This window comes from Malaclemys terrapin, chromosome 6 (genome assembly GCF_027887155.1).
Source record: "Malaclemys terrapin pileata isolate rMalTer1 chromosome 6, rMalTer1.hap1, whole genome shotgun sequence".
Lineage (NCBI taxonomy): Eukaryota > Metazoa > Chordata > Testudines > Emydidae > Malaclemys > Malaclemys terrapin.
The window spans coordinates 70,179,280-70,196,940 of record NC_071510.1 but is presented as its reverse complement, the minus strand read 5'-3'; the positions used below and the strand labels follow the sequence as shown (position 1 = coordinate 70,196,940).

Here is a 17,661-nt window from a genome sequence, read left to right as displayed (position 1 = left end):
TAACAGGGACTCTTAGATTAAATTACAAATCTATTAATCTGTAATGATTTATGACCTTCCATTTTGTGTAAGCCCACCAAAGCTGTGGAACTTGGTTTTGTAGCAGCCAAGCTAATTTCCATGGCCTAGCTAATTTTTTGTAACAGCAGAGAGCAGATTGCATATAAATGAGTCCTTCCACACCAGTTCAACTCTCTGCCTGATTCATTATGGTTAAACTTGGACATCCAGGGTAATTTTTTCTTATAATTAAAAATGAATATACCTTTAGCATGGATTAATTTTGATTTTCTATATCAGGCTTCTTTATAACCACCGGCAATAATGCAGGTCTTCATCTTCCAAAGATAGGGGATACAGTATTTAAAACAAAAAAGCCTATCAATATACCTTAATCCTGGAAACATGAATTATGATTACGCTCTGGAAATGTCAGTTCATAGAGTCTGTGCACAGCTGGTACCTAGGGAGCCAAGAATTTTAGATGAATAGCACCTTTAGTAATGATAATATAACTGCTCTCTGCAGAACCATTGAAATATTCATTATACAACCTTCACTCACACGGAAGTCAGTAGGGCTACTTATGGAGTAAGGAGTAACCAATGTAAGGTATTGAATGGAAGGAATAAAGTCATAGAGGTATAGAGAAAGTACCATTTTAAATGGCATAAAACAGTTTCACACAGTGCACTAGAATATTTCTGGGATGTAATGGAGACGTAGCTTCCAATCTTTCAAATGTGAAGGTGGACCGCTACATTATTGCAGTGAGATTTAACAAAGGCGTAAAGATCTGCTTGTATGAATCAGTTGCAGGATCAAGGCCTTAGCCATTCACTTACTTACTGCTTTGTGTGTCAAGCTTAAGACATTTAATTTAAAAATAGAAGCTGAATGCAAACACTTATACGTTTCCTTAACTTTACTACCGTGAACAGTCCTCTCGAAATTAATGTTTGTATTCACTAGTATTCTAGTTCAGTGGGCCCCCAAGATAAATTTAGGTAACACATTTCTGAACTTTTAGTTTGAATTATCGCATCTCATTAGAAATGGTTTAAGAGTTAGCTGTGCACTGGTCCTTTTCCTATTTAGGTCCCACCCCGCTTCCCCCCGCCCATTTATTACCCAAATGGTCAAGCAAACTGTTCACAAGTTACATTACTCTTATCATCTTTAGGGTGGATTAGCATACAATCTAATATACACTTCAGAGAAACCCAAAAGTAATCTCAGACCTGCCAACATTCACTCATTTGGAAAGAACTACTTACTCATTTGTGTCAAAATTGTGCAACCCTTACTAATGTTGGTGAGCATTTACTCATATGATTATTCCTATTTAATTTAATAGGACAATTTAGGCAAGTAAGTACTCACCAATTTAAGGAGACTAACAAATTTATTTGAGCATAAGCTTTTGTGGGCTAAAACCTACTTCATCGGATGCATACAGTGGAATTTGTTAGCCTCTTAAGGTGCCACAAGTACTCCTCGTTCTTTTTGCTGATACAGACTAACACTGCTACCACTCTGAAACCTGTCACCAATGTAAGGGTTGCACAATCTAGCTGTTGGTATTAATTTTAAATCTGCTTGAAAAACCTCTCATAAGATATTTAGTAGAGTGTTTCATCCAGACAAAAACAACGAGGAGTCCTTGTGGCATAAACTCATTGAGTTTGTCACAGCTGGATCATCCCACTACAGAAGGGGCACTGCAGTCTTCCTCACTATCAGCTTTTCAAAAGTCAGCCAAAGCTGCTTTTTTCTCTGTAAGATTTGAAAATTACAGTTCATTTTATTCCAAAAGCATGACAACAGCGCCAGCATCTAGAGGATCTCTAGCTTCTCTTCTTTGCATGTTGTCATAACAAATCTGCTTTCAGTTATTGATGCTGTTGACTGTCCAGGAGCTTTTCCAGTGAGAGCAATGTTCTTTCCTTGCCTCTAGTGTAGTTTGTCCCCCTTTTCTCCAGATTGTTTACAATGAGAATTCCGCCTGGGAAAGCACCAAACGGCAGGATGTTTTCAAGGATTTCCCTAGCCGGGAACACCCCAGACTCCCTTAAAAGGAGTCTCTCAGCTGATTGTACCCAGCCTGCACCAACTCTTCCTCCTCCTCTCTCAGACAGCATTGTCTGAAGAAAAACTCCCAAAATCAAGGGACGGTTTATGCCCGCAAAGACACCTTCCCCCTAGCAGACTCTCTTTCTCTCTGATCTCTTATGACAGCTCAGGAGGTTTCCCCGTGAAATGCCCCCTCCCCTATGCCCAGCACTGGGCACTCTTCCATAGAGAAACACTCACGCCCCAACACACGGGTTTATTCTATTGCATATGCTGTCCCCCCCCAAACCCTGCGACATTCTGCACGCCCCCATCCTGGTGCGGGCACATTGCGCACCCCATAGCCCGACGTGGGGACAGACACCCTGCACTCCGCACCCCATAGCCAGCGCGGGGACGCTGCCTGCACCCCCGTGTCTTTCCCAGCCCAGGCTGCCCCGGGCGGGCAGGGTTCGCCGGGAGACGTGGGAGGCGGCTCTGGGGAGGCTGCTCCGGCGAGCTGGGTGCGCGGCTGGCTCCTGGCACTGCTCTGCGGGGAGGGACGGGAGGCGGAGCTGCGGCCGGGCAGGAGGGTGGCTCTGCCTAGGGGCGGGGCGGGCTCGGCGTCAGGCAGGGGGACGCGTCGGGCAAAGCAGCGGCCGCGGCCAGGAGGAGCCGCCAACGCCGGAGCCATCGTGGGCAGCGGGTGAGTGCGCGGGGCTGCGGATCCCGGAGAGTTGTGTCGTTTCCTCCCTTCCCCGGGGCTGGGCGCGGCCACCCCCGTCCTCCCTTCCCCGGGTATCTGCAGCGTCCCCTGCCCAGGCACCCCCCGGGCACGTGTTTCCCGGCAGGGAAGGGCACCTACCCCGCCGCGCGCCCCCTCGTTCCCCGGCCCGGGCTGGGCCATTGCATGGGAGCAACTTTTCCTGGGTGCTGCCGCCCGCGCGTCTGGCAGCTGCCGGGCCGGGACCGGCCGCGCTCGGCTTGGCCAAGGGTACAGTGTGAGTCGCCCCCAAGGCTTAGAGGCTACCAGCTGCTCCGCTCCCGGGCCAGGGCTTCCCCCGCTGGTTTCCGGGCCGAGGGTCAGTACTGAGCGGGGGGAGGGAGGCTCCTCGCCCAGCTGCTGGGGAGAGAACGGGTCCCCCCGGGATCTGGCTCCCTCTGCTCGTGCGGGCGGGGGCGGTAGTTGGGGTCTCCATTGCAGCCCCTGTTGCTTAGTGGTTTGTGTCTCCTACGAAGAAACGACCATTTTTGTGTTTTCCTGGTTACTTCGGGGTTTAGAAAGTCGCTTTATGGCTTCCCGTTTAATGGAAGACTCACACCCCTTCCTGTCTCTGGAGTGGTGGATCAGCGCTGCTTGACAAGTGTGTGTGTGTTTCTCATCCTCTAGCTGTACCTTGATAATGCTCTTCTTTCTACCTTGCCCAAGAAACACTTCAGCTTCCCTTTGACCAAAGTTTCCTATGCTGCATTGCTTACGTATATATACACACACAGGCACATCCTTAATATGATAGTAGCACAACAAACCTCGTAATACTTGTCTTGGGGTGAGAGAAAGAGTCGGTAGTAGAGTCAGTTATATTAAGGGTGGTGGTGCAGCTTTTTAAATTGCAGTTGTGGATAGTGCCATCTTGTTTATCATGAACCTGACTTATCCGCTGTTGGAAGTGCTTTTTCATTCTTACACTTTTCATGTTTGAAATTGTTTATGCTCTGACTTCTGTGCACCTACAAGCTGAGAAATGCAAACCAATTAAATGTAGGCTTTTGGTCATAGTCAGTTTCACTTTAAGCTACCCAGCACTACAGTGTTCTGGTTTCTTCTATCAACTGGAGAATACTTGTTTTTAAAAAAATCTGAATTCTTCATGTGAATGTTTAAGAAGTAGAAACCTTCTGGTGTTAGATTTTATAGAAGTTTGTTTTTGAAAAACATAAACATTAGACCAAAATGTAAATTGACACTATCCCTGTAAAATTTTGCATCCAGCATATTTTGGATGACTCTGTAAAGATGACATGAGGACAGAAAGAGGCTCATGTGACAAATAATGAGTTACACACGCACACAGCTCTCTAGAGAAGCACAGTATAAATTACAAATTTTAACCTACAATGTAACTCAAGCATGGGTATTAAAATGGAAACACTAATTATCAAAGCTCCTTATTCAAAACCAAACCAAAAAAAATCACAAAACCACAGGCATATAGCTTGGTATTCTGAATCCTTCCTACACTGCCAGATGTCAAACAAGGCTCCACCATCCCTATCTGCCCTGGGCCATTCTTTACGTGTCCTGTGTGGTAGTGTATTGAAAAAAATATAACAAACCTTTGATGGTCCCAGCTTCCAGAAACCAAATACTGACTTTCCAGAAATCTTAACCCAATTAGCACTTTTGGGGATCAATTTAGATTTATTTAAAAACAAAACATAAAGTTCCTATCCAATAATTTAAAATTCACAGTACAAAATAAAATATAAATGACTAGTCATCTCACCTTGTTAACAGAATGAATCAAATAATTCCTGGATGACAAAATAAACTCAGAACAGGGTTAGGGGTTAGATGATGTGGTGATTAAAACACTCCTGAGTACCTGGCACCTTCCCTGGTCTAGTGCTCCCACCATGGGAGTTGCACCAGAGGTGAAAAGATGAGAAATTTCAAGGAAAGGGCTAATAATAACCAAAAGGTGTGTGTAATATCTAGGTCTTGCTCCTGCAATATTTAGGTGGAGACCTGCACAGAACTCATTGAACTCCGTAGAGGTTTGTGCAGGGTTCTAAATCAGAGGTCGGCAACCTTTCAGAAGTGGTGTGCCGAGTCTTCATTTATTCGCTCTAATTTAAGGTTTCGCGTGCCAGTAATACATTTTAACATTTTTAGAAGGTCTCTTTCTATAAGTCTATAATATATAACTAAACTATTGTTGTATGTAAAGTAAACAAGGTTTTAAAAATGTTTAAGAAGCTTCATTTAAAATCAAATTAAAATGCAGAGCCCCCCCAGACCGGTGGCCAGGACCTGGGCAGTTTGAGTGTCACTGAAAATCAGCACGCGTGCCATAGGTTGCCTGTCCCTGTTCTAAATCCACAGATCAAGTTGCAAAAACAAGGCTTTATATTATATTTATTAGCCTGTTAAATTTGTTTATGAAGCACGGGAGGGAGCTCCAAATCCAGGGAGTCCCAACAGGGATTTAGTTTGACACACCTCACTTTGTCTATTATTTTGGGAGTGCCTTACGCATGTGCAATGGGTGTCACGGTGTTTAGACTGAGACAAAGTTTGGTCTTGAATATGTGTCTATAATTGCCATGATTGCAATGAGTTATACACATGTATATAAGGGGAGAACATATGTTTAGCATATTACCTCCTTGTTAAGTATTGTTATGACTCAAAGGCAGGGGTGAAAGTAACACAGAGGACTTACTGGTAGGGGGGAAGGGGCGGGGCTAGGGGGGTCAATGTCCCCCAGATAGCTCATATGCTCTGCCCAGGGCTCCAGCGACGATTTAAACGGCCCAGGGCTCTGGCCGCTGCTGTGATAGCGCAGCGATGGTCGGAGTCCCAGGCCCTTTTAAATCGCCGGCCCCGGGGCAGCTGCACCTTTTGTCCCCCCACCCTTCCTCTGTCGGCGGCCAGGGGTGGGGAAAAGGGGCAACGATGTTAATATGCTGCCACAACAGCGCTTTAAGGAGGGTCCTTAAAGCGCTGCCATAGCAGTGCTTTAAAGTCAGCTGCGTACTGGCCCATACCGGCTTACTTTCACCCCTGCTCAGAGGGAAACAACATGTTATAATCGTGCAGCTTGTCATTGTCTCAGTGCAAGAACATGGGGGCATTCAATTAAACTGAAAGGTAGCAAAATAAAAAGTGTAAGTGGAAAAAATATTTTCTGCTCACATATAATTGGACTATGGAACTCACTCTCATAGGATGTCAATAGAACATGAATTTAGTAATATTCACAAAGGGATTGGATGTTTATATGGATAACAAAGATATGTAGAATTATAACAGTTCCAACAAAACTTTGGAAGTAAGATACAATCTCATGCTTCAGGGGTTAAGCCAGGGCTTAAATTTTCATAGAGTATTTCCCAGAGCCCCAGGGCTTGTAGCTTCTGCCTTGGTGATGTGAAAAACTCTGAACAGCTCTGGCTGAATTTAAGCCCTGTTTTAAGCCAATATCTAACTTTTAGGATAAGACTTTATGAGGGCAAGTTACACCTCACTTATGTACTATGGGTTTTTGTACTTTGTCAGAGGCATCTGGTTCTGGCCACTGTTGGAGACAGTTTACTGGACTAGATCATGGGTCTGATCTACAATGGCAATTCCTATGTATATTATCCAAACTTGCTTTATTATTATTTTTTTGTTTTTATTCAGTTACTACCATTTCAATCCAAGTTGAAATACTTTCAGGCAAACAGAGAACTCTATTGTAAGACACAGAAATAACAATATAGATTATTTGTAAAGAATAATAATCATAAACATCGTAGTCCATTAAACTAACACAAGAAATATTGAAAATATTCTGCTTTAAATTAAAAATGGGGAAATCTAACGCTATATTCCACTCTGCTCCTCACATATCAAGCTTAGTTAGCTGAGTTCAATGAACATTACATATGTTGCAGTACTTATGCCTAACAAATATAAGATTTTTCTGAGACAGAGTTAAGTACTGGGTTTGACTGCAGAGAATTACAGTTTGGAAGGGCACAACAGAGATATTCAGACTGTATAGGTGAAGGCTCTACCAAGCTGATTTCTCTCTTTCTGTCTTGGCTGCTCCACATTTTTCCATCGTCTCCAAGAGTGTGCGCATGCACACAGTTCAGAGCTTTTGGGCTGATGTGAGAAGGAAAGATCTACTCTATCTGCAGCCTTGGTTTTGAGTCTTACTCCTTGGTGGATAGCTCCAGTGGCTTTCTCTAACCTGGTTTTGTGGATATAGGGAGGCCTTTTTCCAGATTTATCAATCTGATGTCTTTTAACCAATACTCATTTCATTCTTTTCCCCCGCTAAACTGCCAGGTGGTTTGTGGCCAAAGATATTTAAAATAAATACATAAGATAGAAAAATTTAAATTGGTGCTCATTAAAGCAGTGTCATTCAAAATTATTGCCGATTATGGCACATTTCTTTAGTTTTTAAGGGCTGAATTTTCAAAACTCAGCTAAATTGTGGTGAGGTAAGAGTGGTATTTGGTTAAGGTACAAGACAGATATACCCCTGTCGGATTTGGGATTCAGTTCCTTGTTCTGTCTCAGACTTCCTGGATGGATAAGTCTCTTCATGTCTCTTTACCTCAGTTCATCATTTTTAACATGTATACCTCAAATGGGAGTTGAACATAAATTCATGAATATTTGTGAGAAGTCTGGACACTACAGTGATTGGGAGGAGGAATATAAATACATAGATAAATGGCCAAAAATGCTTGTTGCACATGAAACATTAGTATCTGTATGCACAAGTACAATATTTGCATATTCAAATAGTATCTTCTGAGCACAGTGTTTGCAAGTGTATATTTTGGAGCTGCAGTGTATGCAGTGATTTCTTAAAAGCTGATCCTAAAATCTGCACACATAGTGGGGACCTTATTGGTGTTTGTATACAGAGAGCTGGGGTCTGAACATGACATGACCTATTTGAAACAGGAGTAGGTAGAACACTTTTAGACAGAAATTATTTCAGTGGGTATTTCTGCTTTAAAATCACAGTAACCTGGCATATTTCTGGTACATTATGATCATGAATTTAGTGAAACTATTAGAGCTGGTCAGGAATTTTCCATTGCAGTCTTTTCAGTGAAAAATACAGTTTCTGCAAAATAGATGTTTTCTGCAGGGAAATTTCATATTCCCCAAAACATTTAGATTTTCCATTGGGGAAAAAAATCAAAATGAAATATTTAGTTTGGGAGCTGGTCAACATGAATCAAAATAGTACAGTTTGTCAAACTAAATCAAAATGTTTTTGGGTTGTATCCATTAGACCAGAGGTTCCCAAACTTGATTCGTGGCTTGCTCGGGGTAAACCCCTGGCGGGCTGAAAGACACTTTGTTTACTTGACCGTCCATTGGTATGGCTGCTCGCAGCTTCAGATGCCGCGGTTCGCCATTCCTGGCCGTTGTTCTGTTTTTGCCTGAGCAGTTGCAGTGCATTATGGGAAAAATGGTTTGGATACTCATGCCCCCATTCTCAATAAGCTGGGTTTCCCAATATCAGTTCAACGGGGGGAGAGGAGGAGGGGAGAGGAAAGGGAAGGGGGTTCTCTGCTGCATCATGGGAAATGCATGTCTGCTCAGGAAATCTTGTTGGTAGATGAGACTAGTGTGTAAAGGAACCAAAACCAGAATTCCCATGAGTTACCATGGCAAGTTAGGGATCACAGATAAATGTTGAAACAAAACATCTAGATCTCGTTTGACAAACCAATATGAAATATTTCTATTCAGGAAAGTCATAATGTCTTGTTTCAACATTTTTGAACCAACTTTATTTGAACTTTCTGTTGCATGAAAAAATGTATATACCACTTTGTCCCAATTTAAGATAAAAACAAATGTCAGAATATCAGAAGGGATGGGAATTCTGATTTTTGAACAGTTGTAGTAAGTATACAGGAATAACAGACACTACAGAGAGCTGCTCTTGTACCTAAGGTTGTAGTGGACTGTTGTATTATGAGAAAAAGAATATGACCATTTAATTAAAGACAGAACTGTAATGTACATACAAAAAGGGCAGGGTTAAGGTTGCATGGCCAACCCCAGCTTCTGGATATTAACGTTCTCAAAACAGAAGTTTTTGAGTGGAACTTTTTACACTTGTCAATTTTCAGTTTTCCTTACAATGAGTGGAGTAGAAGCGGCTTGTTTATAACTTAGTTGCATGTAAGGCTAATGCTGGCCCTTTTTGTTCAGTGTTATATATTTCTGCTTTGTTTTTCAAATCTGTCATCTACACTTCTTTTAAGAAGATATTTTGATATTATTTTGGTCTGCAGTCTAGTGAGCTACCTTAAATGTGCAGATAAATAATTTGTAAATCGTTTCTAGAAGGATGCAAGTTGACAATGTGCAAAGAGCCTTCTGTTAGGAAGAATTCTTTTCACAGCAGTGAATAGAAATGAGACGCTTGACCTCTGTTTAACGAAAGGGCTCTGAAATTGTCAGTTTAGAAGAGCTTTCTCTTCACAGCAGGCATCAAGTTATAGACCCTGGTGGCTATAATAATGTCTAATAACTATAGCTCACTGTCTTTTCCTCCCATAGCATTAATTTGCTTCATTATTGTTATATCAGGATATTAAATGAGATTAATCCACAGGTTTAGGTAACAGAGATATAGTGCTCAGTTTTTCAGAGAACAAATTTATGTAGACAATAACTTAGTTAATTTCTGTTATAATATTAAACTCTGTGTTCTATATGATACATCTTTCTGCAACTGACAAAATAATGTAAATAGTTTGTTAAATGAAATGACAAAGTTGAAAAGCTTCATGTGTCTTATTTCTATTTCTATATTCTATATATATATTCATATAAATAAATATACTTAAATGGTCCTTGTTTTTCTTTTAATAAAATCAGTGCCAGAAGGCCAATACTCACGACAAACCAGACAATAACAAAAAATTATGTCTGTACAATAGCATTGAGGAATTAGATGAGAGGCAGGGGATCTTAACACCACGTTTCAAAGGGTTCGTGAAAAGAGTGAGTTAAAGAAACGTCAGGTTAAGAATCTTAGATGTTAAAAAAAATCCTCATGTATTGCTACTAACACACCATACATTATTAAACGGAACTTTAAAAATCTGTTTTTTGCTACTAATGCCATTTAGTTTACTATGTACACTCAACCACAATGAAGATAGCCTACTCAGTTTTAGTATCTCCTGCAGTAGCACAATGCTGTAGATTTCAGATGCTTCAGGAGTGGGAGTTTACTGTAAATAAGTGTGTTTTTTATTGGCCAGAGGTTTGGGCTTAGGTTTCATGATGCCTTGCTTTTACAATGATGATATGCTTATGAGTAAAGATATACCCAAACTGACTTATGAAGCATAAGGACAGTGAATTAAATGACTTAAGACTTCTTCTATAACTTTGATAAGTAGTGTTTGAAGGTACTTTTACAGGTGAAAATAAAGCTTTTTAAACTGTTGCAGGGACTTCTTTTGAGGAGTAAAACCACCGTTGTGGCTTCGAGAGGCATGATAGAATACCATGACGGCTGTGTTGTATGGAGGAGCTGGTTTGCTATGCTTTTGGAACCAGATATTTAAGACTTCCTTTTTTGCACTGCAAATTATTATCAATTACTATTCACAATACAAATGGCTGTTTTGCAATTCTGTATGCAGTTATGAATCTATCCTACCATAAAATTATCCTTTTACAACTCTATTGCTTTCTTCATCTGCATCTGGCCAGCAGGCTACAACACTTTCTTAGAGTCAGAGTTCCTTTACTGTGGTGCATGCTTTTGTCCCCTTGAGTGTGCTCTGCACCTTTAAGCCTGTTCATATTCTCAAGTTAGTGCAGAATGTGGCTGTGTGCTTATTGAGCTGAGCGTTTTTCCCTGAATGTCTGTGTTCCAATGCTCCCAGACTGTATTTAAGGTGTTGATTTTGAGCAATGAAGCCTTGAATGGTTTTGGACCAACTTAATTGACAGAAACCTTTTCTCCCCATGTGGCATATTTATGGTTACAATCAATAGAGGATCCTAAAATAGAACATCTTCAGGACTGGCAGAGCATTCTCCATGAAGAGCCCTTAATCAGTGAACATTCTTATCACACCACCACATTCATGAATTGCCTGAATGTCAATCTTCAGGGCAGGCAGCAAGGCTCCACTATTTCTTGGGCTTTTAGGATATAGTAAGATGTTTCAGAAAGTTGATGTCTCTCTTTAGAATAATGAGGTATTTTTCATCTCATGGCAGATTTTTTGTGGGTGTGGTGTACATTTTTGCATTTGCTTATGTGGACCATAATTTTAAACAAAATCTACTAAACTTTTCGAAATTACCTTTTTAAAATAAGCAACATTTTCAAAAGTGCCCAACTCCATTTTAAAAAAAAATTGAAAATATGGGGCTTTATAAAAAAAAAAATTAAATGGTCATTCCCAAGCAGTTTCATAGAAAATAAGTTCTGAAAAGAATAAACACAAATAATAGCAATAAAAAAAATCCCTTCTTCTAGATAACTTAGATATTTGTATTTTTTTAAAAATCATTGGTACACTATTAACTGGCTTTCAAGTATATACTCCCTATCTTCAACAGGCTTTTTTAAATTGAGGTGACTTTGGTTGAAACCAGTTAGTTTTATCTTTGCACACACATGTGTTCTTTGAAGTCTGAGATGCTGAATATAATTGGACTAGGAACTCCTTCCTCACTGTGGTAGAAGCTGAAGGTTAGAAATACAGTACCAGTCTGTGAGGGTTTGATATTTTTTATATTTCATACATTTTTCTCATACTTCTAATATTAAAATACACTTGATGTTTGCTTTTTGCTCGATTATGAGTGTTCAGATTGGAAAATAGTGTAAGGTAACTTGCTTCCAAAATTAGAGGCTGCTCTCCTATTCCAAGTTATTGCATCTGAAAATGGTGATAGCCTAGATAGGTACTATTGGCAAGGCTATTTGCAACATTTAACTGTGGAGAGGCTTTCTCTCTACTCTATCTGTATGATATAAAATACATAAGCATTGCTAGTTATGTCCCTCTGTCACAAGCTGATGTGCTTTTTGCCTTTCACTCAGCTAACACATTTCTGGCTTTCTCGTCTCTTTTTTTAATATAGAGAGAACGTGTTCACCAGTCCAAGCTCACTTTAAGGGGTGGCATTCTCTCTGAAGACATTAGTTAGGAAATAAGTGGAAGTCAGTAATTTTATTCTAAAATGATTTTAAATTATAATTCCCTGTACTATCCTAATTACAGTTCTGGAAACTTAAAGAAATGGTGGGTCCTCTTCAAGATGTCTGTCAATGATTGACAGCTTTGACTGCCTTCTTTGCTGTGCAATAAAGGCCCCATCCTATAGGAACAGATTGATGATTGTGCCATTTCTGATAAGAATCTCAAAGGCATGAAAAGGTTTTCTTTATGACTCAATACAAAATCTAAAGTGGGTTTAAATTGCTTGTTAATAAGGCACAGTGATTTATGTAAAAATACCCTCTAATTCCATAATAAAAAATTGCCCATATAATATACTTGGGAAGGGCAGTTATCTTTCATATTACCCATAACTCTCAAGCTGTGATGATGGTGACAGTGAGTTATTATGGTCTTTCCTTTGTGGAAAGGAGCTTAATAACTTTATCATGCCAAAGGTGTGCTAAAGTTATGGATCATGGGAAAAATAATAATTCTTTTTGGTGAGAACAATCTGTATTTCTCTCTAAGTGGTCAGTAATTCACAGCAGTGGCTGCAGAATGGTCACTTGCTGTAGCCGGGGTAGGGGAGAAATGTCTGTGAAACATTAGTCTTTTCTGAACGTAGACTGATATCACTTGTTAATGTGAATGCTAGTTATGTTTTCTTAAAGTTGCTGAATAAAATATTTTTATAAGTGTTTTACAGTTTATTTCAGATATGGTACAATAAACCTGTAACCAAAGACTACTCTTGCAGATCTTCTTTGTGATGCATTTGGAGCTGCTCTGTAATTTATTAATATTGTATATTGACATGGTTATTGAGATGTGTTGTGTGACTGTTGGTTTTAACACAACATGAGACTTTCTGGAAAAAAAACAGGCAGGAATAGAAAGAATGGCTCAAGATAAGCTACCTCTCTGCACACCTGTGAGTGGTTAAGGGGCAATGCCAGGACTACTAGCTATGGAGATTTTTGCCTTCTCTCCAGATAACTCACAATGCTGGCTTAAACCAGGCCAGGAAAAGGCACCACAATGCAGATGATCAAAAGAACTCTGGCAGGCTTAAAAAAGAACACACTCTTGAGGGGAACACAGTGGGGAAGATAGCTGTTTTGGAGAGTCAGGCTGAGACACAGGATGGGGGTCTGAAGAAGTTAGGGCTGGCTAAATTATTAGGGAATGGTAAGTCTTTAGGTAAGATAGACATGTGTAGGCTGTTTGCTTTAAAATATTTTTTCTTGAAATGCTTTGTTCCTACTGCAAAATAATCAATATTGCTGTTTTCAGAGAACTGTCCGATCACCGTATACCACTGGGGAAGAACGGCAGGTACCCAAAGTCATCCGGACCTGCTGGGTAGGAATGATTGATACACAGGGTACTGTAGCCCAGGGCCTGGTCCAAGCATGGGAGAATTTCTGAATTCCATCCCAAGATAGGTAAAGGCATGAAGCCTGATACCTGAGTGTATTTGGGGAGACCTGAGAGGGATAATGGTGCGGCTAGCCGTCAACGTTGAAACTCTTGTCTTAAGAGACATCCTCAAGCTATCCTTAAATGTAGTGGATAGTTTTATATTTCACCTCTTTAGGAGAATGCCCTGTTGTTGTTTTGTTTTGATTTTGTCCATCAAGTAGCTGCTTAAGGCAGGTTTCAATGACTCTTGGTTTGAGTAAACCCTTACTTTTTCATGTTAGGATGTATTCAGTTCAGAAGTAATGTCTGTCTCAATATTTAACTTTAAATCACTGTATCAAAAATATTCTTACCAGCTTATGCAATGGTATTAAAAATAACTGACACCCAAGAATACACAAGAATACACAAAGGCAAATAAAAATATTATCAATCTGAAAATATGCAATCCTAGAACAGCAAAGAGAAGACAAAGGAGTCTTTCATATACTTAATTATGTTTTCCTCTTTTTACAGAGCAGGCAAGAAGTTGCTACTGCAGTGTGCATGAGTAATAAATATTTCAGGTTGGAAATGACTGGACATATGCAACACAGGATTTATATTTTGACTATTTTAAAATTGTTGTGCAAGCTTATGTAATTCTCCTCGTGAATCACAGCTGCCCCAGGATAGGTTGTTAATAAACTGGTTGAAGGCTATTATATCTTATTGTCTGGAGTGCTTGACTTTCTGGCTTCTGTCCATAGTTTGACTTGATCAGTACAGAAGGCCTCATGGTTTGATGATAACTTGAATTTAAATAATTGAACCAGAAGTTTGAGAGGAGATGGCATATGAACTTTTGCAAATTAAACTGACTTCTTTATCTATATAATTTATGCAGGTTTATAGGAACACTCTTCTTGAGACTAGGAATAGATACAGCAAGTAGTTAACCATAAATGTTGTGTGGTGGCGAATCTGATGTAGCTGGAATGTCTCTAGTCTCGGACAAACATACCAGTAACTCAGTTAGGTGACAATATACTGTGTGAGTAGAGTAGAAAAACTGGATAGAGTGTATCTCACTCTGAGAATTTTTCAGCTTTCTGTGTGGAGAAGATTAATCAGGTAGGAACATCCTGTTTATCTGGTTGAGTTGTGGGCCTCAGGATGTTCCTACCTGATTTTCTTTTTCTCTTCCTGGCCTGAGAAGTTTGATATCAATCCTTGTTTCTCATATGGGATACATAAGGCCTACCAGCTCTTCTTTACCCCCATTATCAAAGATAGGGTTACCATTCGTCCGGATTCCCCCGGACATGTCCGGCTTTTTGAGCTAAAAATAGCGTCCGGGGGAATTTGTAAATGTCCGGACTTCCCCCCCGCCATGTAGAGCGCGTGCGGCTAACAGGGCAGCCGGCCAGATGTTGCCACTTACATGGGGCTCCGACAGCCAGAGAGAGCCCCTCCTCCGCTTCCTCTGCAGCACAGATCACTCCCTCCCTCCTTGCATTCGCAGATCGCCTCCGGCAGTCTGGAGCTCCTCCCCCGCTCTTCCTCCACTGCTGCCCAGCGTGCTGGGACGAGCGTGCCGGGACGAACGGCTCAGGCCGTTCCTGAGCAAGCTCACAGAGACATTATGCGAAGGCCAACAACAAGGGAGCCAGGGGGTTGGAGAAGGGGCAGGGAGGTTTTGGAGGAGGCAGTCAAGAGATGGGGGGGGGGTCGGGAGTTCGGGAGGGGGGCTTTCTGCGGGGGGGGTGGATAAGGTTTTGGGCAGTCAGGGTACAGGTAGGGGGTAGGGTCCTGGGGGACAGTTAGGGTGGGAGGGTCTTAGGAGGGGGCAGTTAGGGGACAAGGAACAGGGAGGCTTAGGTAGGGGTTGGGGTTCCGGAGGGCAGTTAGGAGCAGGGGTCCCAGGAGGGGGCAGTCAGGGGACAAGGAGTGGGGGGGGTGTTTGGGAGTTCTGGGGGGGGTGGCAGGTGGCAGGGGTGGAGAAAGGGATCGGAGCAGTCAGGGGACAGGGAGCAGAGGGGTTTAGATGGGTCGGGAGTTCTGGGGGGGGCTGTCGGGGTGGGGAGTGGTTGGATGGGGCGTGGGAGTCCCAGGGGTCTGTCTGGGGGTGGGGGTGTGGATAAGGGTTGGAGCAGTCAGGGTACAGGTAGGGGGTAGAGTCTTAGGGGGCCAGTTAGGATGGGGGGGAGGGTCTCAGGAGGGGGCGGTCAGGGGACAAGGAGCGGGGGGGGGAGGGTTGGGATTTTCTGAGGGGGGCGGGAAGTGGGCGGGGCTAGGGCAGGATGGGGCGTGGCTAGGGCGGGGCTTCTCCCGTCCTCTTTTTTGCTTGCTGAAATAGCGTAACCCTATCAAAGATGAGCTCCAAATCAGCTTCAGAATAAATTGAACAGAATGAGCAGTTAATTCACCAGAAGCTACCATTGATGGTCTGGACTATGGAATAATATCACCCCATTTGAGCACAGTCACAAGGGAATCCACAACTTTTCTTGACTAATCCAGATGATACTTTAAAAAATGGATTAAAAAAAAAGCGATAAGAGGCTAATTTGAGTCTACATCCCAAATCTTGTCATGTGATGTGATGCAGAGTTATATCATTTCCCTACTCATATTATTCAGTGTTAAGTGAAGCCTTTGGGCAAAATGATTGAAAGCCAAGGAGTTAGTTTCATTGACTGATTTCATCAAGCTGTATAATTCCTGTCATGCTCACAATATGTAGCAGTCTAGAGGGCAAGAGGCCTATGTGGATGGAAATCTGAACTGAATTAGCCAGAGTTGGCTGTTGAGCCTAATCAAGGTGAAGTGAAACGATGTGTTCTGGATCTGTCTTATCTGTGTGTAGGGTACAACCAGATCTTGTAATGTGTTAATAAATTGAAGATGGTTCTTGGCTATTCACAATCTTAAGGAATCAGTTTTCTGAGGAAGTCAGGATGTTTCTACCAGACTTGTAACCTGCAGATTCTTCTTCCTCACAGTGATCTAGTTCCTGTCACATAGGAATTTGCCATTGAAACTCCTTCTGCTGTGAGCTACCAGCAAGGCATCACCATCACTGGCAGAATGTGGCAATTTGTTTAGTCACTGACGTGACCACTTGTGAATATTCTTTGCACTGGCTGCCAGGAGAAAAATGAGTGAATTGCAAATATGATTTGTTGAGATGCAAAGGCTAAAAAAGACTGGATCCAACCTATCTGAAGAAACTACTTTGAAGGAGGTTTATTGGCCTTTCTGGACTGTGCTCATCCTCAAACCACCACTTGATGGTGCTGTCTGCTCACCTTAGTTTGGAGGGGTGGTCCCAGAGCTATGAGGAAGCCCGCAACTGGAGGTCTGTGTTAATCCTCCTTTCAGGAGGAGGAGCAAAATGAGACAATAAAACCTACTTCATTTTATAGGTTGTATGGTGCTTGAGGAACTACTAGTATTTTTGTTTGTTATTGGAGTGTTTTGTACATAGCTAATTGTATTTTTAATAGTAAAGCACTCAATGCATCAGAAGGACACCTATTTTTTTCCGTGTATAAATATTTTAGTGCCTTAGTTTTATGTAACTTATGTGGGAAAAGAATTTCAGATATTCTTTGTAAGTTGATTTTTGGCTTTATTTATCTGTCAGAGTGTCAGTCATTTAAAAAAAACACATTTACATTTCGTATCTGTTTTGATCTAAAATTTGTTAGCTATGCAAAACTTTCTGTGATGAACCCATCACGTTTCTCAATTTCCATTATGCTTTATCCTATAAATAGTAAATTATATGGATTATTGTGGGTGAATAAATAAGATTGTATTGAGGTTTGTTTGTTTGTTTTTAGTTAACATAACGTTTAAATGTCTATTAGGAATGAATACAAATGTGCATCATCACAAGAAATAACATTTATTTTTAGGGTATAAAATACATAAAATTCAGAGTTAAAAGTAAATCTCTTCAATAATTTGAGTTCAAAGGAGATTGTTTGGGTTTTTGTTGTTGGGTTGGTTCAAATTTCGGGGAAATGTCAGCTGGTGTTTATTTTTTCAATCTTCGTCTAACTTAGAAATGGCTTTGTTCTAAATCCAGAAAATGTAGGTAACTATCAAATAACTGAAACAAATCTTAATAAGTTCACTTTTCAAAAGAGAATCATCCACATTCGTGATAATTATGACTATTTACATCACGGAAACTGATGGAGAAAATATTAAAAGTTGACAAATAAAATTGATTGTGTCAACGAATGACAC

The 17,661-nt window shown here is 41.1% G+C and overlaps 1 protein-coding gene across 7 annotated transcripts in view; it reads left to right on the top strand.

The window, feature by feature from the left end:
• Window positions 1–2,671: 2,671 nt before the first annotated feature.
• The window catches only part of PAM (peptidylglycine alpha-amidating monooxygenase), a 233,852-nt gene continuing 218,862 nt past the window's right edge, over window positions 2,672–17,661 (top strand). For all 7 annotated transcript variants that reach the window (XM_054032538.1, XM_054032536.1, XM_054032535.1 and 4 more), the window contains exon 1: window positions 2,672–2,758. The gene's annotated coding sequence lies outside the window, so the exon portion shown is untranslated. The remainder of the gene's footprint in view (window positions 2,759–17,661) is intronic.